We start from the raw sequence: 24,747 nt of genomic DNA, 5'->3' as shown, positions 1-24,747 counted from the left end.
GTGGCACATGGGGGCTGCATGGAGAGTGCAGGAGGGTCGCACATACATGCACATGGGGAGCGCAGGGAGTGAGTTGCGCGTGCATGCGCAGGGGGGGCAGAGATATCACGTGGACATTGCATTATGGATGCGGTAGCGCGCACGCTTTTGGCACATGACGACAAAAAGATTAGCCATCACTGGTTTAGGCTGTTGTGATGCTGGCATCAGGTCTAAAACTCTTTTTAATTTCCCAAACTCTTAATCTTCTCTCCTGCTTGATGGTGGCTTTAATTCCACTGTCTGCTCTAATGCTGCTAAAGAAGGGGGGAGAGAGAAATGAGAGTCGGATTGTCATTTTAATTTCTTTTATCGTCATTGTACATTGTACTTTTTTTAAAAAAAAGGGTTCTAAAATAATTGTAGACGTGTGACACGCACTATTTAAAATGCTTGTGTGGATTTATTGGTGTTAATGGTTACCTTTTCGTATCAACGTTTGATTTAGAGGACTCGTTGGCTTTCTTTTCTTTCCTATGAATTCACTCGGGGGGGGGGAGTCATCGTACTTAGAACCACCCAATGAGCTTTATGGATGATTAGACAGTCCATAATCCTAGTTCGGTGTTTCCCCATCTGGTTGCTCCCCCCCCCCCCGATGTGCTGAAATCACAGCTACATGTCTCAGGGTTCCCAATGAAACTGACATAACTTTGTCCTAATTCAAAGATCTAGCTACTGTCTTCCTTGGCTGAAACATAAAATCCTTCTTTATAGACTGTGTAAACTGTACCTGTTTCTTCAGCTATTTTGTAAAGTGCTATATGTACTCATAAGGTTATACATTAAGTAAAAAAAAATAGAGCAGAAATATTTCAGTTTGGTTTTAAAAAATAAAAGACTTTCAAATTTAATCAAATTCAATTGTGATTTTGCCAAATTCAATTGTGATTTAAAAAAAAAAATACCTGCAAGAAACAATGCTTTGCTCCGAGCTTGGACGAAAAATTAGTTGTTGTTGTTGTTGTTGTTGTTGTTGTTGTTGTTGTTGTTGTTGTTCTTCTTCTTCTTCTTCTTCTTCTTCTTCTTCTTCTTCTTCTTCTTCTTCTTCTTCTTCTTCTTCTTCTTCTTCTTCTTCTCCTTCTCCTTCTCCTTCTCCTTCTCCTTCTCTTTCTCCTTCTTCTCCTCCTCCTCCTTCCCCTTCCTCTTCCTCTTCTCCTCCTCCTCCTCCTTCCTCTTCCTTCTCCTCCTTCCTCTTCCTCCTTCCTCTTCCTCCTCCTCTTCTCCTCTTTCCTTCTACTCATCCTCCTCCTTCCTCTTCCTCCTTCCTCTTCCTCCTCCTCCTCTTCTCCTTCTCCTCCCCCCTCCCCCCTCCTCCTCCTAAAACGAAATGAAACATGGATTTTAATGTCTGCATTAGAGCCAATTCAGTTTTCGTTCCTGTGACTTGTTTTCAAAGTCTTGCGAGACTTTTCCCTTTTTAATTTCTCTTGTTTCTCCTCTCTTCTTCTTCTTTCTTTAATCCTCCTATTATGTCTCTGTCGTTTCTCGATATGATATTTTAAATTGCCAGCCATTCCCCCTCCCAAGTATTTACAGTTCATCTGCTCTTCTGACATGGCCCAAGTCAGTGGCATCGAGATCGTATTTAGAAAGTTGAATTCCATAAATCATTGGAAGCAGCAATTTTTTTGTTGTTACGCTCAACGAAGGGGCCAAATGTTTTGGTTCACTCGTGCTCGTACAGTACATAACTTGCTTCCCCCATGACATAACGGTGAGCAGATGAATTGCTTCCACTGAAATTCATTTTGTGTGGCCTAATGGGAAAGCACCATCTGTGACTGCTCATTCATACAACATGCAAATGATGGTGAGATGCTTAAGATATCAAGAATCAAACAGCATTGCGTATTTATAACTTCTCTGCCTTGTAGGGAAGATGGCCCAAACTTTAACCTACTGGCAATTCGCAGGCAGGCTGATTTGCATCGTTCCCCTGTTCTTTTGCCAAAATGGCACGAATGTTTTCCCTACAGTTTCGGCTTAACAATGATCCTGTGAGATAGGTTCAGTTAAAAGCTAATGACTACCCTGAGGTCCCACCAGAAGGAAATTTATATTCAAGGCATTAGCCAGCATCTAAGCTGGGACTGAACAAAGTTTTAGAGGACCGATTCAAGAGCAGTCTGGACCTTCTAGAAGGGACTAGGCTGGTGGTATCCAAAACAAAATGAAATTCAATGCTGAGAGAAAAGTAAGCTTCTACATTTAGGCAAATGAAAACAAAGACACAGACATACCTTGTTTCTCTGAAAATAAGACCTCCCCGGATAATAAGCCCAATCGGGCTTTTGAGCGCATGTGCTGAAATAAGCCCTTCCCCGAAAATAAGGCCTCCCCGACAATATTGCAACACAGCAGCAGCCCTGAGGTGACCACGCTCGCCGCCTCCTGCACCGCAAAAATAATAAGACCTCCCCGAAAATAAGGCCAAGTGCTTATTTTGGGGGTCAAAAGAAAATAAGAACATGTCTTATTTTCGGGAAAACACAGTAGAATGGGTGGTACCTCAATAGTAGTAACTGTCAGACGTATCTTGGAGTCCTAGTGGACAATCACTTAAATATGAGCCAGCAGTGCACTACGGCTGCCAAAAAAGCCAACACAGTCATAAGCTGCTTTAACTATTAACTCCCACCATTTCTGCCTGTCTCCCTGTGATACACAGGTTGCTTTCTTCTTCTTTTAAGTCCTAAGCCATTGTTCTGTTCGTCAATTAGTCCACGTTCCCTCTGTTCAGCCCCCACAAAAGATGTTCACACAGAGAAACTGGGAATACACAACCTCAGCCCAATTGTAGCCTATGGGTTTTCCACAAAAAGACATTTACTGTGGGCAGGGAATCCCCAATGTCCAGCTATTCCTAGAAGGATTTCCAGGATGGAACCAATACCGTTGTCCAGAGATTGTTTTAAGGAGCAGAGAGTAAAATGTGAAGGGTGACTGACAAAGCTCTGATCGGGAAGACAAGGGCAGAGAAGTACCGAAAGAAAACAAGCTTTTCCGCAGAAGAATAGGATGGAGGGAAGGGGGAGAAACTATTGCGTGAAGTATTAGTACCACTTTATAATGCCTTGGTAAGACCACACTTGGAATGTTGCGTCTACTTTCGGTTACCACATTATAAAAAAGATTTGGGCTGGGCGTGGCCAGCTCGATGTCACTTGTATCGGGCGCGCTGTGGCGAAAACGGACTCCCGAGCTCCGTTTTCTGCTGCAACCGCCTCTTGCAATCCTCTGCCAGCGAAACTTTTTGCTGGCAGAGGGTTTCAGGAGGCCGTTGCAGCAGAAAATGGAACACAGGAGCATGTTTTTGCTGGAAGATGCACCGCGGGCCGGTCCTTCGCTGTTTCCAGGGCAGCCCTGCGGACCAGATCTAAGCACCCCGCAGGCCTGATTGGGCCCCCAGGCCTTGAGTTTGATACCCCTGATCTAGAAGGAGTGCAGCGAAGAGCGACAAAGATGATCAGGGGACTGGAGGCTAAATCATACAAAGAAAGGTTGCAGGAATTGGGTATGTCTAGAATAGTGAAAAGAAGGATTAGGGGCAGCATGACAGCGGCGTTCCAATATTTGAGGGGCTGCCACACAAGACGACCCCAATGTCTTGATAACTTCTAGTTCTCTATCCTTGAGTTCAAGTTTAAGTTTAGGAGAGAAGTCAACTTAGGGCGAAGGAGGGGGGAAAGCTGACTTTGTTCGCAGAAAATTAAATTTTTTGACTTTGCTTAGAAAATTAGATTTTTGAAAAGGAAAAAAACCAAGGGAAATATTACTGATTTACGGGTCACAAAGTTGACACTGAGATCCTGAACTCGGTGTCAAAAGCTGGTTGATGGCTTTTTTTTTTACAGAGGGCTACAGAAGGAGATCATTTTAATGGCTAAATGTATCCTCTGAAACAAATATGCCACCGAATATCCTTGCTGGGGAACAGCAGTGAAAAAGATCTGTCACTTTCCAGAGAAGGATATGCCCCATGTCTACATGGCATGCATTCAGGTGGTAGGCCATTCTGTCAAGCTTTCTGAAAATTATAAAAAAATATGCATGTTTCTACGCAACTTTTCCCAATATACATTTTTTCCCTATGCTAATTTCCCATATGTGCGCTATTTGGTATGCAGCTTCCTCAGATATACAGTATGCGTTTTTGGTGTGCAATTGTTCAGATCAGAAATATTTCAAGATGACAATACATACTGTAGTGGATTCCATAAAGAATGATTGTGTTCATTCCATGACAGATTCTGTTTTGGTGGATGATTTTGTTTGAGGGGGAAAAACAATGATTGCTCTGTTTTACATCTGCACTACAAGGACTATTGTGCATTTGGAGTAGAAGTTAGATAGACATTGCAGCTGATCTAACAAAGCTTATCTTATAAAAAATGAACATCTCAATAATAGCAACCTCTGCAGTGAGATAGATATGGAATGGAATGGAAAATTAGAATGGAATAAGAATAGAATAGAATAGAATAGAATAGAAAATACAGAATAGGGTGGAATAGAATATATAGAATAGAATAGAAAATTAGAATAGAAAAGAAAATTGGGAAAAGAAAAGAAAATTAGAATAGAATAGAAAATTAGAATAGAATAGAAAATATAGAGAAGAATATAATAGAAAATATATAATAGAATAGAACATTAGAATAGAATAGAAATATAGAATAGAATAGAACAGAATAGAACATTAGAATAGAATAGAACATTAGAATAGAATAGAATAGAATAGAATAGAATAGAATAGAATAGAATAGAATAGAATAGAAAGAATAGAATATAATAGAAAATTAGACTAGAATAGAAAATTAGAATAAGAATAGAATAAGAATAGAATAAAATAGAAAATATATAATAGAATAGAAAATATAGAAAAGAATATAATAGAAAATATGTAATAGAATAGAAAATTAGAATATAATAGAAAATATATAATAGAATAGAATGGAATAGAACATTAGAATAGAATATAACATTAGAATAGAATAGAATAGAATAGAATAGAATAGAATAGAATAGAATAGAATAGAAAGAATAGAAAATTAGAATAGAATAGAAGAAGAATAGAATAGAATAGAAAATATAGAATAGAATATAATAGAAAATATAGAAAAGAATATAATAGAACATATAGAATAGAACATTAGAATAGAATAGAGAATATAGAATAGAACAGAATAGAACATTAGAATAGAATAGATAGAATAGAATAGAATAGAATAGAATAGAATAGAATAGAATAATAGAATAGAACAGAACAGAATAGAAAGAATATAATAGAAAATTAGAATAGAAAATTAGAATAGAATAGAATAAGAATAGAATCGAATAGAAAATAAAGAATAGAACAGAATAGAAAATTAGAATAGAATAGAATAGAATATACTTTAATTGCCCAAGTGTGTTAGACAAACAAGGATTTGTCTCTGGTACAAAAGTTCTCAATGTACAATGTACATGCAAAGCAACAGAGTAATAATCATAATAATTATACCAATAAGAGGGAGTCATGGAAGAGTTGAGAAGGGGGAAGGTAAATATAGTTATTTTCTGCATTCTTTGTGAACATAAAGTGTTATCCTAAGAAAAGAGCATGCTACGTGGAATTTTGGAGAGACTTTAACTTTTCATTCCATCAGTCCACATTTGGAGAAAATAATACATCCTTCAAGTAGGCACATACTGGTCCAGGAGAATGGTTATGCCAAATTCTCCTTTCTTGCCTCTGCTAGTTTATTTCTTCAAATGTGGGTTTTAGATATGGCTTACGGTGAGGAGAATAAATAAAAGATTACTTTCCTGCGTTGGAAAAGAGTGAAAAGAGTGTCATGCAGAATCTTTTGGCAAAACGTACTGAATGTTTTGATGAATAGCCTTTATTTCGAGATGGAATTTACCCTGGCTTTTAAACCACGCTCCTGCTTGCTAGTCTCTTAGCATGTTAACTGAGTCTGGTAAAAGAATTGTTTTTGTTGTTAGTTGCAAAGTCGTGTCTGACCCATCACGACCCCATGGACAACGTTCCTCCAGGCCTTCCTGTCCTCTCCATCCTCTGGAGTCCATTGAAGCTCATGCCGACTGCTTCGGTGACTCCATCCAGCCACCTCATTCTCCATCGTCCCCTTCTTCTTTTGCCCTCCATCGTTCCCAGCATGAGGCTCTTCTCCAGGGAGTCCTTCCCTCTCATTAGGTGGCCAAAGCATTTGAGTTTCATCTTCAGGATCTGGACTTATAAAGAGCAGTCAAGGTGGATCTCCTCTAGGACTGACCGGTTTGATCCCCTTGCAGTCCAAAGGACTCGCAGGAATCTTCTCCAGCACCAGAGTTCAAAGGCCTCCATTCTTTGGCGCTCAGCCTTTCTTATGGTCCAACCTTCACAGCCATACATTGTAACTTGGAAAACCATAGCTTTGACTATACACACTTTTCTTGGCAGTGTGATGTCTCTGCTTTTTAGTATGCTGTCTAGATTTGCCTAGCTTTCCTCCCCAGGAGCAAGCGTCTTTTAATTTCTTGGCTAAAAGAAAATTTTAATTTCTTGGATAAAAGAATGCTGCACCCCAAATCGGTTGCTGGAAGTGGAGATCTTAAAAAAAAACCAAAAAACAGCCTGTATTTCTTAACTGATCCTTGACGTTGAGAGACAACGTCAATTTGAAACTTTTTCTTTAATCAAAGCAATCAATTTAGCCACTTTGTGCTTGTGGTGGAAAAAAAACCCCGAAACTTTGATTTTGAGTGTTGCTGATTAAATGAGTTTGTTGTTACCGAAATAACTAGTATATATTATTATGTAAAAGTAAAAAGTTAAGGGTTTATATTATTACCTTCTTCTACTGCACCTGAAGGTGTCGGAAGTCAATGCATTTGTTTTCCTGGATCCCCTCTCCCCTACACTTCTCTCTCTTCTCCTTTCCCTCCCTTATTTTAACCCTTATTTTCCCTTTTCTGTAATTTATATTTTGATAAAACAATAACAATTTGGATATTCAAAAAGAAAACTTTTCCGTGCGGGCCATCCCTGTTGGGTGAATGGAAGTAAGCTGTTCTCCCTCACTTTTTTTTATCACCTGGTACCCATGGGTGAATCCTAGCTGTTCCTTCACCTCCATTGTGTGCGGTCTGAACAAGAAGTTATTTATTTTATTTATTTATTGGAATTTGTCAAACAAAAATGAGAACAAGAATAAGAGAATAAAAATACAATGACAGGGACGATAAGCACCTTAGTGCACTTATGCCCGCCCCCTCTACGGACCACTTAAGTATGAAGTAAAGTCCACGGAAGTCAAATTGTGACTGAAACTGAAAATTTGTAGGTGAGACAACTGAATCAGGTAGGGCATTCCAGATGTTGACCACTCTATTACAGAAATCATAATTTTTTACAGTCAAGTTAGAACGATTTACATTGAGTTTAAAGTGGTTGTTTGCACCCGTATTATTGCGATTAAAACAGAAGAGGTCACTTACAGGTAAAACATTAATACGTATAATTTTGTATGCAATACCTCTGACCCCAAGTTCTAAGTTATCCAAACCGAGAATTTTGAGCCTAGTAGCAGAAGGAATTCTATTGTGTACAGAAGAGTGCAGGACTTTTCCCGTGAAATATTTCTGAACCTGCTCGATTGTACTGATGTCAGATATAGGATGGGAATTCGAAACAGTTGAACAATACTCTACAAAAAATTGGTCTAGCACAAGTTTTATAAGCTCTAGTTAGCAATACGAAGTTTCCAGAAAAAAAAAAAAACCTCGCAAAATTATGTTTACAACTCTTAATGCTTGTGTAGTTTAACTTGTGTAGTTTAAATGTTGTGTAGTTTAAATGTTGTGTAGTTTAAATGCTAAAGGCATTTAATTGCTTGAGAAGTATTGGAATTTTTTTGGGGGGGGGCTGCTGGCAGCAGTCGCTTGCAACATATTGGGATAATGAACTGTTGCTGTTACTTAGGGTTACTACGATTTCTTCCCCATCTGTTCACCTTGAAAAAAAAGGAGAGCAAAACATTAGGGGGGCTGGGAAATACCCCTAATATCTTGGGGGCAAAGGCCACAATAAACAGGGAGAGAAATATGGAGAGGATAGAGCTGGGTCATGCCATCTTACTTAGTATAAGCCTTTATTGCCATTGTACATCACGTATACAAAGAAATTGGTTTCGAAATTTCCAAGACTTTCTCGTTCTCTTTTTTTTTCCCTAAAAGGGGAAATTGGTGTTCCCCTTCTTTATTTTCTGTTCTTTGCAAAAAAAAAGTTCAGCCTATTGTCAAGCTTACGCTCTATTTTTTTGTGTATTCCCTGCCTCTGATTGTCAAAAGATCTCTGATTTTTGGCAATTGCCGGAAGGCGGAAAAAAAGAGTTTCTATTTACGTTGAACAGCATAGAGGGCAAGCGACCAGGGCTGGGGGGGGGGGGATACGAACCCAATCAACACATAAATAATCAAGACATGAGTTAAAGAAAGGGCATTTTGTCTCCTCTCAAGTAGGTTGACCCCAGGACCTCTTATTAATTGTAAAAACAGGATGCTTGAAACAATGCAGGAGAAGACACCCACACTCGCACAAGAAAACCCTTTGTTTTAGGAAGAGACGCAGCTCATGTCCGTATACCTCCCGTTGGAAAACTTGGTGGACTTTTAAAATAAATATTTCATAACTCAGTTCTACTGTCAGATGTAAGGGTAAACGCCGCGTTTTCCGAAGCTCTTCCTTTCAATCCTTCTCCCTGTTCACGTCTCCGTAGAAAATTTGGAGATCAATTTGCGAAATTCCTGCACAACATAATACATAGATCTGCTGCTGAGGAAGTAAGTCAATTAGGTAAATATAGCTTCCTCTCCACTCTAGCCCTGAGGTCTTGCAGCCAAAGACCCTTTTAATTGTTATAGTCCAAATTGTGTCCCTGCAGCACAGCTGTTTTTCATTAACTCTGGCCACACACAGGCACAACTTGTGGCTAGGTATGGTTGCTGCAAACATTGCTTTCCTGGAGTTGGGGGGGGGGCTGAGGGGAAGAATCAGGAACGTATCCGTGTCTCTTAAAGCAGCTGAACGAGAAATATTTAGCAATTCAACTTTTGGAATAATTCTTAAAGTGGAGGCGGACTGCTTATAGCTGCGGTCTATGGTTGTGGTTTTTTTTTCTTCTTCCCCCAATTCTCTTTTTTTTTGTGGGTTGGAGTAGAGGTGGAACAAGGTGAGAGGGGTCATTATGGGTCTGCTGTGTCTTCTGGTGTGGTCCACCGTAAAGCCCTGTTCCAAATGGTTTGCCCTTTTTAAATATATGGGTTTGAAGATGCAGGAGATATCTGCAAATAGGAAACAGTTCTACCCAACGTATAGCCTCGTCTTCGGGCCGGTCAGTCTGTTGGCCCATCTGATGCTTACTTTGACTGGTTGTCACCATTCAAGGTCAAGTGGGGCTTCAAAGTTTAAGTTGTTTCCCAACTTTCTGCTTTTAACAATCACAAAACACAACATATGGGAACTGAATAGAGGATATCAAGTTAGTAAGGCAGATTTCCTGCCTGGTACAATGCTAGAAATAAAGAACTTAAATTGTTGTTGTCAGTTGTGAAGTTGTGTCTGACTCATCGCAACCCCATGGACAACATTCCTCCAGGCCTTCCTGTCGTCTACCATCCATTTAAGCTCATGCCAACTGCTTCAGTGACTCCATCCAGCTACCTCATTCTCTGTCGTCCCCTTCTTCTTTTGCCCTCAGTCTTTACCAGCATTAGGCTCTTCTCCAGAGAGTCTTTCTCTCTCATTAGGTGGCCAAAGTATTTGAGTTTCATCTTCAGGATCTGGCCTTCTAAAGAGCAGTCAGGGTTGATCTCCTCTAGGACTGACCGGTTGGATCGCCTTGCAGTCCAAGGGACTCGCAGGAGTCTTCTCCAGCACCAGAGTTCAAAGGCCTCCATTCTTTGGCGCTCAGCCTTCCTTATGGTCCAACTTTCACAGCCATACATTGCAACTGGGAAAACCATAGCCTTGACTAGACGCACTTTTGTTGGCGGGGTGACGTCTCTGCTTTTTAGTATGCTGTCTAGATTGGCCTTAGCTTTCCTACCCAGGAGCAAGCGTCTTTTAATTTCTTGAACTTAAATAAAGAATGAAATATATTCTCCTGTTTTTGAAATCGAGAATTTCGCCCATTCCAGTACCTGTGAAGCCAACGAGCATATATTGGAACTCCTGAGATATCGTTGCTAATTATTGAACACTGGGAAATAATTGAGCTGAAGGTTTCATAGATATGCCCGGCTAGATCTCAGCTCTAATTTAGAAAACATAGATTTTAACTTAATGATCTCTTAATAGGGACCTAGAATATATGAGAATACACACACACATACGGACACACACACACACACACACACACACACCCTCAATCTGGAAGACAGAAGGGAAAGGGTTGATTGAAACTTTTAAATATATTAAGAGTGTGTGAATAAGGGTCTAGAAAGCAATATTTTCAACATTAAGCAAAAACCAAGAACATGGCGGCATAACTTCAAACTGACATGAGATACAAATTCAAGTTCAGAATTAATGTTAGCAAGTATTACTTTTCTGAAAGACTAGTGGAAGCTGGGAACTGACTTCCAGAGGAGATAGTAGCTGTTCAGTCATCACTAACCGGATTTAAACATGCTTAGTATAAGCACATATCCATCAACCAACAAAAATTTAAAAGAATAAAAATATATTTTTTTAAAAAAATAAATACATCAATTAGAAAGAAAACAAGAAACAAACAATTGCCTCCAAGGGCAGACCTGATGTACCATTAGATCTTTTTCCTGTCCTCCGTTTTCTATGTTTCTATTATTGAAGGCACCTTACAGATTGTCAAATTCAGCCACCAGCTTAGCTGCAGACATCCGTTAAAAACCCCAGGCACCGAACCATTCAGGCCCTGTTTGAAAAGCTCTGAGGAGGAAGAGGCTACCTGTATAGATTGCTCCGTTGCTAAATAGACTTACCAGTTGGGAATTTTGTCTCAATATTAAAATTCCTTGTATATCCAATCACACTTAGCCAATAAAACTATTCTGTTCTATTCTGTTCTTTGCTGTGCTGTGCTTTTCTATTCCATTCCATTCCATTCTATTCTGATTCTATTTTCTATTCTATTCTATTTTCTATTCTGATTCTATTTATTCTATTTTCTATTTTATTCTATTTTCTATTCTATTTTCTATTCTATTCTAATTCTATTTTATTTTCTATTCTAATTCTATTCTATTCCATTCCATTCTATTCTATTCCATTCTGATTCTATTTTCTATTCTATTTTCTACTCTAATTCTATTTATTCTATTTTCTATTTTATTCTATTTTCTATTCTATTCTAATTCCATTCTATTCTATTTTCTATTCTAATTCTATTCTATTCCATTCTATTCTCTTCTATTCTATTCCGATTCTATTTTCTACTCTATTCTATTTTCTATTCTAATTCTATTTATTCTATTTTCTATTTTATTCTATTTTCTATTCTATTTTCTATTATTTATTTATTTATTTCGATTTATCAGTCGCCCCCTCTCCGCAAAGGGACTTGGGGTGACTGATAAATCGAAATAAATATATTATATTCTAATTCTAATTGTATTCTATTTTCTATTCTTATTCTTTTTATTTTATTTTCTATTTTATTCTCATTCTATTCTATTCTAATTCTATTTTATTTTATTTTCTATTTTGTTTTCTATTTTGTTTTCTGTTCTGTTCTGTTCTATGCTATCCTATGCTATGCTATGCTATGCTATCCTATGCTATGCTATGCTATTAATATGTCGCATGGGTTTATCAAGAACAAATCGTTCCAGATCTTTTTTTCTTTTAATCAAGGGACCTCCCTACATTCTATGACTCAGGGTCTCCAGCTGTTCTCCAGCTGTTCTCCAGACTTATCTCTCAGAATTCCCAAGTTCACACTCCGGGGGGGCGGGGGGATTCCTAGTTCAGAGCAGGCTGATATAATACCTTTATATATTTTATTGATAATTTATTTATTCCCTCGCAAGCCTTTGGGAAGAAGAGTGCTATTAGTGTAAATAAATAATTTCCCCCAAAATGTCATTTTAATGGGCTTTTTTGTGTGTGGGGGGGGAGAGGCATAAAAGCCTTTTTTAAAATAAATAAACAATGTGATTTTAAGTGTACTTACTAAGGTGTATGGAAGTGAGATAAATGCAAAGATTGCAAACGTATGCAGACCTTTAACATTGCTGAGAATCTAGCACATGTTGTGTTTTCATGAGTGAGAAAGCACTTTCCTTTCTCCTTCCTTCACTTTGAGAGAAGATCAGGTGTGTTCAGGGTTACAACTAGCCCACAACTTACAACGCTTCCTTTACTGACCATTCAGAGTTACAGCGGCATCGCCATTTTTCACTCTTAACAACCATTGTTGCATCCTCATGGCCACCCCATCAAAATTTGGATGCTTGACAACTGGCTCTTATTTATTTTATCTTTATTTTTAAAGTTTTTTTTTCAAGAAATACGTCAAATCAAGGCGTGAACAGCACGGCCCCTGGGTCTCATACATTCTAATAAAAATAAAACGAGTGAAATTGGTCATAAATTATTACATTCAGTCAACTTCTGTATTCCCAGCAATAATACGCATTGGTATTAGATTACAGTCCATCATTATTCAATTACTCCATGTTGTATCTTATTATTACTTTTATTATTATAAAGTGTATACACTATTACTCCCCCTTCTCTTCTTTCTACCACTTATCCTAGCTTTTAATCATGTCACACGCTTTGTTAAAAAAAACCAACTGGCTCATATTTATGACAGTTGCAGTGCCCTGAGGACAGGAGATCCCTTTTTGCGAACTTCTGACAAACAAAGTCTATGGGGAAGCCCCATGATAGCAAACTTATGGCACAGGTGACACACACAGCCATATTTGGGGGCACAGCAGCCATCCACTGATCTTTTGCCCTTCCGGAGGGCCAGGGTGTCAGGGGAAATTTCACCCTGAGCTAACGAGGTCTAGAATCGACGGCTTTCCAAACAGCATATCTTCAGAAAAAGCGAAAATAAGATCCAATAACAAGTTCTAATTAAAACAAAGCTTTTAATATGAAAATAAGAAAATAAACAAATCTATCTAATTGTTACATTTTGGCAAGAGCAATTATCGTCCACCTCCTTGGCAGACGAACAGAAGAACAAAAGTAAAGAAGTCTCTGGAATGTGTGATGTATATGAAATGTGTTAAGAAGCATGCACAGTAAATCATTGATGATAAGGGCCTATGACCTGCGCAGTAACTCTTCAGCTCGGCTAGCAAACAATGAACGCAGTGACACAGGGGACGCCGTTTTCACCCTCCTCAGGCTTCACGAGAGCCTGGGGAGGGGTCCTGCACGCATGCACGCATGCACGCCGGGGGAGGGGTGATGTGTCACGCACGCATGCACAGGTGGGCGAGGAGGATTGAGTGGGCACGTGCATGCTTTTTTAGAAAAAGTTCCGCCATCACTGGGGAAGCCAGATTCAACCGTGTTACCAGCTTAACAACTGTGGTGATTCACCGTGTCAAAGAAAGTTTGCAAAGTGAGGCAAAGCTCCCTTTAACTATCTCGCTTAGCAACGTAAATTTGGGGGGGTCGTACGTCGAGGAGTACCTGTATATTTCCTCGATGCGCACAGAGCCTCCAAGAGTTAATGTCATTTTGGATATTGTGGAACGCTCCCGAGACATGTTCCTCTTGATAAGCAAATGAGTAATTAAACGTGTTGGATGGATGGAGTTGAATAAGCAAAGAAAGGCAGATCGGCCCTGGTTCACTGACGTGAGGCTACGGAAATCCTTGTAAGGAGCTGTGTGAAGCTGGAAGTTGAAACCGACGAACAACAAGGGTAACTGCACCTTTGTGTACGACAATAGGCTTTGTGAATAAGAGGCTTCCTCTCCGGGCTGCAAGCTCATATGGTTAACCAAAATTGTTGAGTAATTGTTCCGTGGTCGAGAACAAAATGCTGAATTAAACTGTTCCCAGCACAATAATTGTGTGATTATAGCATTTATGTTGCTGGCCAAAAGGAACAGTCATTAGGATTGGAAGCCTTACCAAAACCACAGGCACACACATACACACACACACACACACAGAGAGAAAAGAAAGAAGGAAAGAAGGAAAGGAAGGAAGGCAAACAAACGATATGCAAATTGTCTCTAATACCTTGGAGCGCCTTTGAAATGGAGCTACGGAGTGGTATTCCCGTGCATTGAAAGACCCAACAATCTGCCAGAAAGATTAGTTTGTTGATATATCCGTCTTTTGGGCGTGCGGAATAGATGCATATTCTAAAGGGCTGTTTCACTTTTCAGAAGAAATTGCCAACCTCGAGAGAGACTTCACTTAAAGTTGTATTTTCCTCCCCCCCCCCTTTCCCAAATTTGCCTCTATGATTAGCAGGGGGGAGTGACAGAGAAAAAGAATTGGATTGCAATTCTGCCGTGTTCTCTCTTTTTTTTTCTCCTTTTCTTTTAACTGCATACATCCTCAGAGATTTCAAAAAGTAGAAATCACGCCGAAAACTAAATGCCGGGGCTGAGCCAAATCCAGAGATGGAAGGAAGCTACCGGCTGCTGGTGTTGGAGAAGATGTTCCAAATCTCAGGATAAAATTAAAAGGAGATGCAGGGTATCGCTAGCTGGAAAGACAATTTCTTTCCCAGGCATGCTGACTCTATTTGCAAAACACACACACTCTCTCTCTCTCTCATTCTCTCTCTCTTTCAATGTTTTCTTTGTGCTTTTGTTCTGATGTCCCCAACAAGATAATCAAAGGAAGAGGAATCAAGAATAAGATCAAAAGTGTTTAAGTCCCTGTTTGGTGGTTTTTTTTTTTAAAAAAAAAACCTAGGTTAAAATGCACTCACCAATTTAAAGGGGGAAAAAAACATTAGGTGGTTAAAAAAAGATGTTTAAACTCAACATTTGCGCTTCAGTCTGTATCTGTCTGCCATTTTTGGGTGCTGATAACAAAATTATTTCCTGGGATCCATCACAAAATTGGAGCAAATATCTATTTTTAGGGCAGTTGCTTTGAAGCAATAATCCCGAAAATTATTTGGTTGTTTATTTTATAGCTGTGTCTGAAGCAAGCAAATTTCACCCCATATCCAGTTATGCAGCAAGACAGCTACAATTTCTATCTCACATCAGTGCACAAACACATAAAGAAGAGACACCACCCTTGAGGACTATAGGCAGTCCTCAAACTTTAACCACAATTGGGACCAGAATTTCGGTAGCTAAGCAAGTCAGTTGTTAAGTGAGTCGTGCCTGATTTTACCACTTTTTTTGCCACCGTTGTTAAATGAATCAGGGCAGTTGGTTAAGCAGACCTGGTTTCTCCTTATTAACCAGCGTTTGTCAGAAGCTGGCTGGGAAAATCGCAAATGGCAATCGTATGAACATGGGATGCTGAAAAGAAATTGTAAATATATGGCTGGTTGTGAAATGCCCGGTTTTTTTTATCCCATGATGACCACAGTGATGCTGTGACAGTCATAAGTGCGAGGACTGGCGCGTGCCCGTTTTTCATTGCTGTTGTAATTGTGAACCCCCACTGAATGAATGATTGTAAGTTGAAGATTATGCTTCCGACTTAGCAGTAGCAACTCCTAAAGACTGTTAAGTATCAATAGGGATCATATTGAGCCACTAAAGTTTAATCAACTAACCAACCAAACCAGCAATGGCCTATTTAATTTGAGCATGAACTCACTGAAGGGGGTCATACAAGTGGAAGAACAACTTTTGGGCCAACATTTCCAAATTGTCATAAGCCACAAAGACGATTAGGGGGTCTGGAGTCTAAAACAGGAATCCTCAAACTTTTAAACGGGGACGATTCACAGACTGTTGGGGGTGTGTGGCTACGTGGTCATGTGACTGGGTGGGTGTGGCCAATCCATTTTGCCTTTGTCCTTTCTGTACGTGCCCCTCCCCTACTCACCCACCGGCCCTGGATCCCATAGCAGTGAAAAACATCCTGAAAGGCTGTTTTTAAAGCGTTTTTAAAGACTTTTAAAGCACTACTTTACAAGCAGAGCTGCTTTGCAAGCCAGCAGCAGCCCCTCCCCGATTCACCCACCGGCCCTCGATCCCGTGGCCACACGGGCGAGATCACCCCTCAGTCAGCTGGTCCTCCCCAGCACCCTTCGGCCTCACCTTCGGCAGCAGCGGTGTGATCAGAAGTGCAGCTCAACCGGTGAAACAACTAACCAGAAGTGCAACTGGAGTAGATGCTCGCTGGAAGATGAGGTCAACGGTGAGTGGCTGAATCCCACCACTCCACGCGTGCCGTAGTTTGAGGATCGGCGGTCTAAGGCATATGATGAACCTCAACCTCACAGCCAACCAGAGACAGCATCATCTCCAACCAACCAACCCAGGCAACCCCCACAGCAGCAGTTCACCTCCCAATGATCCTGACCTGATGTAACGTCCTTCTCACAAGCCCCTCCCTTGACACACCCATACCTGAAGCCCTTATAAACAGAAGAACACTGACAGTGACATCCCCTAAACTCCGCTGATGATGTTACCTAGCCTTGTAACGAAACATTCAGAAACCAACCCACAAGCTCGGAGAATGAATCTTCACTCTCTTTCTTCTTCCTCCTCAAGGGGAAAAAAAACAACAGTCCTGTTACCTTTGGAAGAAAAAAAAACAAAAGCACCTTTGAGACAATTATGACCTGGATGACAGAGACTCTCCACAGATATTTTACCTGAAATAGCATCCTCACTGGGTTTTGCTTCCTTCTCCTACCCTTCCAGGATCGTAAGCTGTGGATTTTTAAAAAAAACATCCTATTAAGCAATGATATTCAATGTCAAATAATTACAAAATGTGTCATCTTGAAGAAAGGATGACATTAAACTGTTGTAGCAACTAAAACTGCAAAAGCTGGCATTACAACATGCCAACCAAGAATTCTGTTATGCTTGATTTGATGAGCTGGTCCTGTTGCTAGATTTAAAACGTTTGCTACGATCCAGAAAACCCTTTTTTTCAGGCAATTCCAGCTAGATTTTAATTGATTTCTTGCCCTGAGCAAAAACCGTTTGTGCCAGGAATTTTTAACTGGGGATCCATAGATCCCTTTGGGATAGAGTCCATGAATTTGGAAGTGGGGGGAGGGATGTAGAGATTTATTTTCACAGAACTTTAACTGAAATTTAGGTTTTTATTCAATATTGCATGGAGGCAAAATTAGAATAATTCATGGTCTCTGTCTCCAAAATGTTCAATACAATAATACAATAGCAGAGTTGGAAGGGACCTTGGAGGTCTTCTAGTCCAATCCCCTGCCTAGGCAGGAAACCCTATACCGTTTCAGACAAATGGCTATCCAACATCGTAAATTTCATAGTCTAAAATTCTTATATCCTAAGAATAAAGAAGCACATAGAGTACTGGACGGTGTGTTTGTTATTTTTTTTTTTTTTACTAATTTGATAAGTGTATTGAGGCACAGCTAGTTGCTTTTGTGATAAATCCCTATCTATGTGTGTTACTTTATATATTTAAATTTCCATATTTAAGTTTAAGCTAAGTTTTTTTTTTCTTCTTATTGAAGAAAATTAACTTATTGAAGTTACAGATTTCTGGGAAGTCTGTAGATTTCAGCAGACACATAAAGATTAAGAAGCTGCATCTATGCAAAATGCTCCAAAAATTCAAAGGTAGCTTTTCGTATTATGATCAGGAAGTACCGTGTTATCCTAAAAATAAGACAATTATTTTTGAGGTGCAGGAGGCAGCGAGCATGGTCACCCCATAGCTGCTGCTGTGTTGCAATATTTTCAGCTTATTTTGAAGTCCACACTGAAGTCCACAACTCTTAAATCCGCCAACATTGAGAAACACTGAGTTAGCATATTAACTTACGGTTTAATATGTTGATTTAGAGGTAGAAAGACAGGTATGTTGCATGTTCGGAAAATTATACAGTGCTGGGATGGGCTCAATGCTGAACCACAGATTACAGATGAACAGAGTTGGAAGGGACCATGTCGGTCATCTAGTCCAACCCGATATATGGTCCCTTGAATCAACTCTTCTATCCACCGCCAAACATTGTGCGGTGTGGTTTATTGCAAAAGCTGGTGGCCAATTTAATAATTAGAACACTCAAATTATTCTATGCAGAATTATAACAGCTCTGCAGAGTTGAGTGAAATGGATTTTCCCCCCACTACATCCAAACCCTCTTTGCTCTATATCCATATCCATTTGATATCACTGCTTCCCCCAAAATAAGACAGGGTCTTAGTTTCTTTTGACCCCAGAAATAAGCGCTCGGCCTTATTTACGGGGAGGTCTTATTATTTTTGAGGTGCAGGAGGCATCCAGTGTGGTCACCTCTTGGCTGCTGCTGTGTTGCAATATTTTGGGGGAGGGCTTATTTTAGCGCATGCGCTCAAAAGCCCAATTGGGCTTATTATCTGGGGAGGTCTTGTTTTCAGAAAAATAGGGTATAGAAGCCCCACATCTCTCCACATAAAAGCAGAGAACAAACATGGTGTCTTCCTGTGAAAATTACCCACCTCTTTGATACAGGCTGCTTTTTGCCATTTTTCTTAAAAGATCCTGCTTAATTCTCCTGCCAGATCACAACCCGTTTTTTTAAAAAAAATCTTCCTTCCTTAAGAGCAATGACAGGCCCCTTTGGAGCCTGGGACCTGCTTTTCAAGAAGCACAAACTTCAAATCCGATTTGAAACCAGGATCCAATTATGCTGCTCTTGGACTACTTAACCAATTTCAGAAGTCTCTCTCACTCTCTGAACATCTCAAAACAGATTAAATGTTTCTCTTCCCCACTAATAAAGCCCTTCCTCTCTCCCCTCCTCCACTCTTTCTTTTGATAGAAGGATGAATATCACTTCAAGTGAATGACTACCCCTTAGGCTTTTCTGTGTACTTGTGCCAATATATCATGCTGAAATGGTGCTAATTTTGAATTGCTGCCCACTGCATCATATTAGATAACCTCCCGTTTTCTCTCCACCCGCCTACATATTAATTAAAGCAAACACTGCTATCTTTACAAGATAACTTCTTGTAAGAGAGGGGGAGAGAGAAAGAGGGAGAGAGGGAAGGGAAGGGAAGGGAGGGGAGGAAGGAAGGAAGGAAGGCAGGCAGGCAGGCAGGCAGGCAGGCAGGCAGGCAGGCAGGAAGGCAGGCAGGCAGGCAGGCAGGCAGGAAGGAAGGAAGGAAGGAAGGAAGGAAGGAAGGAAGGAAGGAAGGAAGGAAGGAAAATCTTATAACATTGGGACAATGATCTTAAGATCTTTTACAAATCTTGTTACTGGGTAAGGTAAAGGTAAAGGTTCCCCTCACACATATGTGCTAGTCGTTCCTGACTCTAGGGGACAGTGCTCATCTCCATTTCAAAGCTGAAGAGCCAGCACTGTCCTAAGATGTCTCTGTGGTCATGTGGCTGGCAAGACTAAACGCTGAAGGCGCATGGAACGCTGTTACCTTCCCACCAAAGTGGTCCCTATTTTTCTACTTGCATTTTTTATATGCTTTCGAACTGCTAGGTTGGCAGAAGCTGGGACAAGTAACGGGAGCTCATTTTGTTACATGGCACTAGGGATTCGAACCACCAAACTGCCGACCTTTCTGATTGACAAGCTCAGCGTCTTAGCCACTGAGCCGCCGTGTCCCTTGTTACTAGGTAGAAGTAAGGAAATAAACAAAGAAAGAAAAATCACCTAAAGGCAACATAAAAGGTGCCAATCCACAAACCCGAAATGGGTAATTTCAAGGGAAAATTTTTGAATTGTGCCGGCATTAGTCCAATGGAGATGGCTGCTAGAAAGTGGATGGAGAATCTATGCTATGCTGATTTTGAATTCCTTTCAAATATTTACTACCATCACAGTAGGGCCTGGATTTACTGATTCTCAGTGCAACAGATTTTCACACCAATTGGCCAGATTTTCATGGCACTTCCCATTAGTTAGCAATAACAGTAGCATTTAGGCTTGTATACCACCCCATAACATTTTACATCCCTCTTTGGGCAGTTCACAATGTAGAAGCTTTGTAAAAGCCTTTCCTTTTCCCCAGCAGTAGGGATGTCACCAGAGAGTAAGGTCTTTGCCCAAAGTATGATCATATGATACGATCATACAAATGATTATACAAAAAAGATGTTGAGTCTTTGGGAAAAAGGGCAAAGAAGAGCAACTAAGATGTTTAAAGGCCTGGAGACCAAAACATATTGTTCTGACCGAGGCTTCCCAAGAGCATGAAGCAAACTCCTTGTCCTGACAATTTTATTAATTTCCTGTGAATTCTGCTCATTCACATCCAGCAAAGTCTTTCAAGGGAGGATTTACAGTCATAGACCTTATCTGTATTGGAGAGATGCCAGGCCAATATCTGCAAAATGTGGCATGGAAGCCTCAGAGAGTCATGAACCAATTAAGCGAACTAATTGTCTCCTGCAAACTCCACTCCCCTTTAGCTCCTCTTTTATTTCCTCTGGGAGGGGCCATTCATCGTTCACCTGTGGTGTCCTCCCAAGGTGACCCCTGTTCTTTAGCTGTTCCCTTTGTCTGGCAACTCTGTGCATGCGCACACTGGGAACAGGCTCCAGCTGTTCATCTGCTTCATTGATGTCTGACTGAAGGCAGCTGATAACTGTCAGATGGCCCTGGCCCCATCTCTGCCTCCGACACAGAGCCCTCATCAGAGCCTTTCCCAGACTTCAGGACTGGCCCATGTTCCTCCCCAACCTCCTCACTGTCCGAATCTGCTGCCAGCTCTGCTGGCCGCTGGTGGGCCACAACACATATGAAGAACAGTTGCAGGAATTGGGTATGACCACCATTCTAGAGAAAAGAAGGACTATGGGGACATGGTAGCAATATTCCAATATTTGAAGGGCTGCCACAAAGAGGAGGGGATCAACTTATTTTCTAAAGCACCAGAAGGCAAGACAAGAAACAACGAGCAGAGAAGCCACCTGGAATTAAGGAGAGATTTCCTAACAGTGAGGACAGTTAACCAGTGGAATGGCTTCCCTTCAGACATTGTGGGTGCTTCATCACTGGAGGTTTTTAAGAAGAGACTGGGCAGTCACTTGTATAGTATAGGGTCTCCAGCATGAGCAGGGGGCTGGACTAGAAGACCTCCAAGGTCCCTTCCAGTTCTCTTCTATTCTATTTGAACTGAGTCATTTGAGCCTTGAGTAAGAACTCTGGGTTGATTTGAGTGATAATTTATGGTTTGTTTTCTCGGCTGTCCACAACTTACAATTTGTTTAGCGGCAGTTCAAAGTCACAATGGTACTGGAAAAAAATGACTTATGACTGTTGTTCACACTTCCGACCATCTCAGTATGTCCGTGGTCACACGGTAAAACATTTGGGCTCTTGGCAACTGGCATGTACTTATGACAATTGCACTGCCCCAGGGTCATGTGATCTCCATTTTGTAACCTTCTCAGCTAGCTTCCGACAAGCAGAGTCAGTGAGGGAAGCCAGATTTGCTTAACAATGTCTGTGCTTCATTTAGCAAAAAAAAAAAAGTCACAAAATGGGACACAACTCACTTATTTATTTATTTATTGAATGTATTTGCCGGCCATCTTGTAACGGAACGATTCTGGGTGACTTTTTAACAGCTTCTTAACAACTTGTCTTGCTAAGCAGCACAAATGCTGGGCTGAATTGCAGTCGTAAATCAAGGTCTGCCTTCATATATCCATCTACGGAATTGCCCAGGCGTCTCTTTTATATATATATATATATGTGTGCGTGTGTGTGTGTGTGTGTGTGTGTGTGTGTGTGTGTTGTATTTGTACTGATAAATAGGCATACCAGGGGTTGTAACACAAATACACACACACACACACACACACACACACACACACACACACACACATATATATATATATATATATATATATATATATAATTTTTACATTTAAAACAATGCAATACCGCGGAGTCGGAGTGACCATACATTCACATTATATACAGCTAGTTTCAGCCATTAACAATTAAACTACTTAATACATTGCCTATCCTTCTGTCCAATCACAATATATACATTTGTTCCAGTCTTGTCATCTTAACTTATACCAATCATAAAATCTATTCCATACTTCAAAATATTCTGATTCCCCTTTATTTTTAAGTTCCAAAGTGAGCCTATCTACTTCTGCACAGGCCAACACTTTTCTGATTATATCTAGCTCTGATGGTGTATTTTCTTTTTTCCAATGCTGTGCATAGGTTATGCGCGCTGCAGTTAGTATATGTATAATTAGATAGAGTGTATCTTTCTTAAACTCCTTCGGTATTATGCCTAGGAGAAAAGTTTCTGGTTTAAACATAAGTTGTTCTCCCACCATTTGTTCTAGCCATGATTGGAATTCCCCAGGTGTCTCTTGATTTACTCACCAAAACCATCTTTCTCTTTTCCACCTGATCTTTCGGGGGGTTGCTCTCAGTGAGATTTAGGGGGGGGGGGGGCAAAGAAGTGGTTCATCAAACTGATGAAATCGTATCCCTAAAGCGCAATCGATCCCCGATCTCTCTCTCTATACCACGTGTGCAGCCCAAAGAGATGGAGCTTGGGTCATTTCAACGTTGCCTTCCAAACTCCGATCATAGCAGTGAAGCCTGGCAGGTTGCAATTACATTCAAATGTGATTAACTCAGTGGAAACCATACATACCTGCAAAAAAAGAAATTAAACCAGCATTTACTCCTGGAAGGCCACCGAGTAACGTCGCCTTAAAAAAAAGTAAAAATAAAAATAAAACCGCTTCTGTTTTTCCTCTGCGTGCCTCACGGTTTTAACCGTGAGTATGTTCAACCGCTATGCATAACTTCATTATTATGGCTATTATTGCAATTGCGCCAAAATTCCTCCTGGCAACCTTAGCTCCTGAAATTGTTTCTCGGGGGCCCCATTAGATGGCCTTCCTCCCAGGCTGAGAAATTGCCCGCCGTGTTCATTAAGAAAAAAGCAGGAGCCCCATCATCAGATAACCTCACACCTGTTTTCCTTGCACCGACAAGGGTTCCATTGAGTCTGTTAACCTTGTGTTGCTCTGCAAAAGGGCACACTTGATCAGTGGCTGCGTTAAGCAAGCCTGTAGACCAGGGGTGTCCAAACTTGGGAACTTTAAGACTTGTGGACTTCAACTCCCAAAATTCCCCAGCCAGCCATGCTGGCAGGGGAATTCTGGGAGTTGAAGTCCACAAGTCTTAAAGTTCCCAAGTTTGGACACCCCTGCTGTAGACGGTGTACCTTCCCAGCTGTACAGGGGCGGAAACATCAGTTATTCATCAAAGGATCGTAGATGTCTCATTCTCCTTCCAAAGGGGAGGCAGAGGGAGGCTTTCATTGTATCCACAGGGCAGGCTTGTTTTCCATTCCTGCGTTGATGGATGTGAAAAAGCTCAGTCCTTTTTTGGGGTGTTTTTTAAAAAAAGATGCACACAGAGGCCAGTACTTTGAATGGAGAGGCACCTGCCAGACTAGTTTTAAAAGAGATTTGCTACCAATGTTCCATCCCAGGCTTTGCTTTGCTTCTCTTTTTGTTAGTTGCGAAGTCGTGTCTGACCCATCTCGACCCCATGGACAATGTTCCTCCAGGCCTGCCTGTCCTCTACCATCCCCTGGAGTCCATTTAAGCTCATGCCTACTGCTTCGGTGACTCCATCCAGCCACCTCATTCTCTGTCGTCCCTTTCTTCTTTTGCCCTCCATCATTCCCAGATGAGGCTCTTCTCCAGGGAGTCCTTCCTTCACATTAGGTGGGCAAAGTACTTGAGTTTGCTCTTCAGGATCTGGCCTTCTAAAGAGCAGTCAGGGTGGATCTCCTCTAGGACTGAACGGTTGGATCGCCTTGCAGCCCAAGGGACACGCAGGAGTCTTCTCCAGCACCAGAGTTCAAAGGCCTCCATTCTTTGACGCTCAGCCTTCCTTATGGTCCAAACTTCACAGCCATACATTGCAACTGGGGGAGAAACTGCCTTGGCTATTCACACTTTTCTTGGCAGGGTGGTGTCTCTGCTTTTTAGTATGCTGTCTAGGTTAGGGTAGCTTAAACCCTTGGCCCATCAAGTAAGGAGTTGTAAGACTTATAGGCTGCCACAATATAATGTAACACAGCTGCTTTCCAGAAACTTATGTTGAGAAGAGAAAAAAAAAAATCTCAACTCTGGAGACTCTTCACATTTTCTGCATGTGAAACTGTTGGATGTGCTACAAGAAGACATATGGCTGTTTCTGCAACTTGCCCTGATTAGAAATGTTTAGCAGTCTGCAAATCTCTAAATCGAGGCTCCGTCACTTCGTTTGTTTGTTTTCTTAATTCTGCAGTGATTCTCTTGTCTCGGTGCTCACTGTGTCTAGATGGGGTGTACAGGTATCAAAATAGCCATACCACAAAATTGCTGTTTCAAAACTCTAATAATGGAATTATGACACTCCATCTCCAATAATAAGGAAAATAAACAGATTTGAATAGTTGGCAGCTCGCTTGCAGAATGGAAAGTAGCGGGTGTCTGCAAGGAAGAGTCAGAATCTTCCAAGGGTGTGGGTATGGCTCGGCCCTTTTTGGGCATTTAGATACACAGTTTTTGGGGTGGATTTGAACCCT

The 24,747-nt window shown here is 40.8% G+C and overlaps 1 protein-coding gene across 11 annotated transcripts in view; it reads left to right on the top strand.

Moving 5' to 3' along the window:
• SOX5 (SRY-box transcription factor 5) overlaps positions 1-24,747 on the top strand; it is a 973,495-nt gene that overhangs the window by 772,704 nt on the left and 176,044 nt on the right. The gene's annotated exons all lie outside the window — the stretch shown is intronic.

The sequence above is a fragment of the Natrix helvetica genome, assembly GCF_964273705.1.
Source record: "Natrix helvetica genome assembly, chromosome: 6".
NCBI lineage: Eukaryota > Metazoa > Chordata > Lepidosauria > Squamata > Natricidae > Natrix > Natrix helvetica.
The sequence above is the reverse complement of the archived record's forward strand: the minus strand, read 5'-3'. Positions and strand labels throughout refer to the sequence as shown.